Below are 4,862 nucleotides of genomic sequence, written 5' to 3'. Positions count from 1 at the left end.
AGCCCAAGGAAGAAGTTGAGTTCACCCATCATGGACATCTCGAACTCAGTTTGCATCTGTTTGCTAAACTCTTGACACAAGGATTCGTCAGTAGCACCAAATATTATGTCATCTACATAGATTTGTGCAAGTAGGGTACGTTTACCCTTTTTCTTAATGAACAAGGTTGTGTCAGCTTTTCCTCTGACATAGTTCCTGGTCAGCAGGAAATTGGTCAACCTCTCATACCAAGCTCTTGGAGCTTGCTTTAGGCCGTACAGGGCCTTTTTGAGTTTATAAACATGGTTCGGATATTTTGGATCTTCGAACCCAAGAGGTTGATTAACATATACCTCTTCGTTTATAAAGCCATTAAGAAATGCACTTTTTACATCCATTTGGTATAGTTTGAAATTCATAAAACTAGCATAGGCACACAATATACGTATAGCTTCTAGCCTAGCAACTGGTGCAAACGTTTCTCCATAGTCTATACCCTCTTGCTGACTGTACCCTTGAGCTACAAGTCGAGCTTTGTTTCTAATTACATTTCCATGCTCATCTAGTTTATTTCTAAAGACCCACTTGGTTCCTATGGGTTTTTGATTCCTAGGTCTAGGTACTAGATCCCATACCTCATTTTTGGTGAATTGGTCAAGTTCTTCTTGCATGGCATTGATCCAATATTCATCCTACTCAGCATCAGCAAAGTTCTTGGGCTCATGTACTGAAACAAATGCCACGTTGCTGAGGAACTTTCTAAGCTGCTCTCTTGTCATCACTTTGTTGTCCGCAACATCAAGAATGGATTTTTCTGAGTGTCCTCTTGGAATCTTTATCTCCTTAGGTAATGTTGAGTTGCTTGGGAGAGGTGTTTCTACAATCTCTACAAGGACAGATTGGTCAGCAAAGGTAATTTCAGTTTCGATTTTACCTTTGGTCAGCTCTTGTGCTGATGGCTCATCACCTCCAATTTGCTCAGTATGAGCTGAGTTCGGCTCATCCTCCATGGGTTGAGTTGTCTTACCTGTAGGGTCAGTTTCATCGAAATCTACATGGACTGACTCTTCTACAACTTGAGTTCTTTTATTATAAACTCTATATGCTTTGCTGTTTGTTGAGTACCCCATAAAGATTGCTTCGTCAGCTTTGGCATCAAACTTTGCCAGATTATCCTTAGTGTTGAGTATAAAACATTTACACCCAAAGGCACGAAAGTATCCAATATTGGGCTTTCGTCCTTTCCAAAGTTCATAAGGAGGTTTCTTTAATATAGGTCTTACCAAGGCCCTATTCAATATATAACATGCCGTATTGACGGCTTCTCCCCAAAAATACTTTAGAAGCCTATTTTCACTCAGCATTGTCCTAGCAATTTCTACTATTGTCCTATTCTTCCTTTCAACAACTCCATTCTGTTGAGGAGTTCTAGAGGCAGAGAAATTATGGTCAATACCATTAGTTTCACAGAATTCATCAAACATTTGGTTTTTGAATTCTCCACCATTATCACTTCTAATGTGAGCTACTCTTAGGTCTTTGTCATTTTCAAGCTTTTTGACTAATGTAGTAAACATCTCAAACGTTTCATCTTTGCTACTCAGCAAGATGATCCAAGTATACCTAGAGAAATCATCTACAATAACTAAGGAAAATTTCTTACCTCCCATGCTGAGTGGCTGGATAGGTCCGAAAAGATCCAAATGTAGTAATTCCAATGGTCTTTTGGTTGAGACAACATTTTTGCTATGAAAAGACTTTTTGGTCTGTTTACCTTGCTGACAAGCATTACAAAGTTTTTTTTGAATGAAGGTTGGGACTCGAAGGGGGGCTGGACATCCCAACTAGGTTGGCACCCCCAGCACAACCAACATCCCTATTATTAATAAAAAAGGAAAAAAGGTACAGAAGAAAGGGGGGAGGAGAGAGAGAGGGGGAGGAAACAAAAGAAAAAAAAAGATTACATCACACGTATATGCGGTATGTTGCATATGTCATTAAACACCAAAGTCTGACAGAATTGTGGAGCCGAATTCCACCAGAAAATCGAGGAGGTAGATTGTCCGTGGCTCGCAAGTCTGTCAGCAACCTGATTCCCTTCCCTGAAAATATGAGTGGCTTTCCAATTTATCATCGACAGATGAAGAAGACAGTCTGTCCAGTCTCGTCTGATCCTCCAAGGGACATCCTCTTGGCTATTATTTAGCAGATTCACAGCGTAAGCGGAGTCCGACTCAATCCATAAGTTCCGCCAATTCCTATCCCGCGCAGCTCTGACTGCATGAATGATTGCCCTGAGTTCAGCAATATATGCTGGAGCATTCTGAATGGGAAAAGCGAAGCAGCCAATTACAAAACCTCTGTAGTTTCTAAATACACCACCAGCCCCGGCACTGCCAGAAATACTGGAGGCACCATCCGTGTTGACCTTCTGCCAGTTTATAGGCGGGGGGACCCAGTGAACAATTACAAAATCTGGATCAGGAGGCGGTCTGATACCCGCAACAGAGTCTGCGCAGCCCTTAAAGATCAACAGAAGCAGCCTGTGCTTTAGCATTTGGATTGAAGGGAGTTCACCGTCAAAGATAGCGCGGTTACGAGCAAACCAAATGTACCAAGTGCATGTGACTACAGCGAAAATCCATTTCTTTCGCCAGCAGCGCCTTACACGAGCATTTCGAAGCAAATAAAAAAAATCAGCAAAGGAGGAGCTGAGGGTGCAGTGGACATTAAAGGCCACAAAAATAATATTCCACAGTTCTCTTGCAATTGCGCACCTCACAAATAAATGGTCAGCATTTTCCTCACCCTTTTTACATAATTCACAACGATGAGCCAAAAGAAAACCATGCTTTTGTAAACGGGATTGAAGAGGAAGCTTACCGTGGATCAGTTTCCAGCAGGTGGCAGCACGACGGGGGGGGGGGGGGGGACAGAGGAGTTCCAGATGAATTTGCTCCAAGCAACTGGCTCGCCCTAAAGGCGGTGCAAATAATCTAGTCGAGCCGTGAGTTTGCCCGAATCTGAAGGTTTCCAGATGCAGAGATCGTCACCATCAAAAGCTTCAATTTGTCTAATGTTGGCCTGAATATACACCGGAATGCCAATTAATTCATTCCAAACCCCATTAATCTTGAAGCTCTGGATAGTATTAAAAAGCTTAGTTTGAGATTTCCTTGGTAACCCAATCTGATCCGCAACTGTCGGATTAATCCATCTGTCAGTCCAGAAGTTTAATGTCGAGTCTTCACTAAACCACCAGACTGATTCCTCTCTTATAAGATCAAGGTTGGCTCTTATCGAGGACCAAATTGAAGAATTTGCGATATATCTCTTAGGAATGCCAGAAATTTCAAAGAATCTGCATCTGATCAAATTGATGATAAAGTCGTTACCCTGTATAAGATCCCAGCTAAATTTAGCAAGCAAAGCAGAGTTAAAGATTCTGAAGTCCTTGATACCCAATCCGCCATTTATGATCTGCTGACAACACGTCTTCCAGGGGACAACAATAAATTTCCTTTGATCCTTATCTCCTATCCAAAGGAAATTACGGACAGCTCTATTAACACGCTCAATAAGAGAGGCCGGCCACTTGTACAGCAGAAAAGAGTGAACTAAAGCACCGGTCAAATCAGACTTGATCAGGGTGAGCCTGCCAGCAAAAGAAAGAGATTGCCCTTTCCAAAGACTGAATTTACTAAGAAATTTGTCAATCATAGGATTCAAGAAGCGAGATTTAGGGGCTCCCTGAAATAGTGGAACACCCAGATATTGGAGCGGAAGACTAGTCTGTGAAATGCCTAAGATGTTGGAGACCCTGCATTTGCGCGCAGCGGCTATGTAATTGCCAAATAGAGCTTGAGATTTGCTCCAATTGACAGCTTGCCCAGATAAGGCCTCATACATGCTAAAGAGATCCTTGATGCAGTTCATGTTTTTTGTCGAAGCTCTTGCAAAAATCATCACGTCATCAGCGTATAGCAAATGAGAAGGAAAAGCAGCAGAACAAGTGTAATTCATTGGATCAAATCTGCCCTCCGCCACTAAATTTGAGATCTGCCTGCCCAGAAAGTCTTCTGTAATTCCAAAAAGAATGGAGGAGAGAGGGTCTCCCTGTCTGACTCCACAAGAGCATCCGAAGAACCCTTTTATGCCTCCCCCAATAGAGATTGATATTCTGGCCGATCTCAGAATTTCCAGAATCCAGTTCCTAAACTGCAGGGAGAACCCAAAGGAGTCAAGAACAGCTAATAAGAAGTTCCAATCTAGTGTGTCAAAGGCTTTTTTAATATCAATCTTGAGAGCCATGTTGCCCCCAAAGCATTTCTTTTTAAGCATGTTGATACCTTCAGAAGCCGCAGCTATATAGTGATGAATGCTTCTACCTGCTATGAATCCAAATTGGTTGTCAGATATGATCCTGGAAGCAATTGGAGCAAGTCTGTCTGCTATAATTTTTGAGATAATCTTGTAGCAGAAATTTCCCATGGCTACAGGACGGAATTGATGAATCTCATTGGCTCCTTCTACTTTGGGAATCAGAGCAATAATGCTGGAATTTAATCCAGGGAGCATGCATCCCGAATCAAAGAAACTGAAGACCATTTGACCAACGTCATAGCAAACAATGTCCCAATAATTCTGATAGAAGTTACCTCTAAACCCATCAGGTCCAGGAGAGCTGTCTTTGTTCATGCTGAATACGGCATTTTTGATTTCTTCATGCGAGGGCCTTTGTGTAAGGGAATCATTATCAGTATCAGTGACACATTGAGGAACTACCGCTCTCACAGCTTCAAGATTAACATTTCTCAAACTTCCAGTGAAGAGAGAAGCATAGTAGTCGACCACGTGCTGGGCGACCACATTCTGGTCATTAA

This window comes from Euphorbia lathyris, chromosome 6, assembly GCF_963576675.1.
Source record: "Euphorbia lathyris chromosome 6, ddEupLath1.1, whole genome shotgun sequence".
Lineage (NCBI taxonomy): Eukaryota > Viridiplantae > Streptophyta > Magnoliopsida > Malpighiales > Euphorbiaceae > Euphorbia > Euphorbia lathyris.
This window is presented reverse-complemented; position numbering follows the sequence as displayed.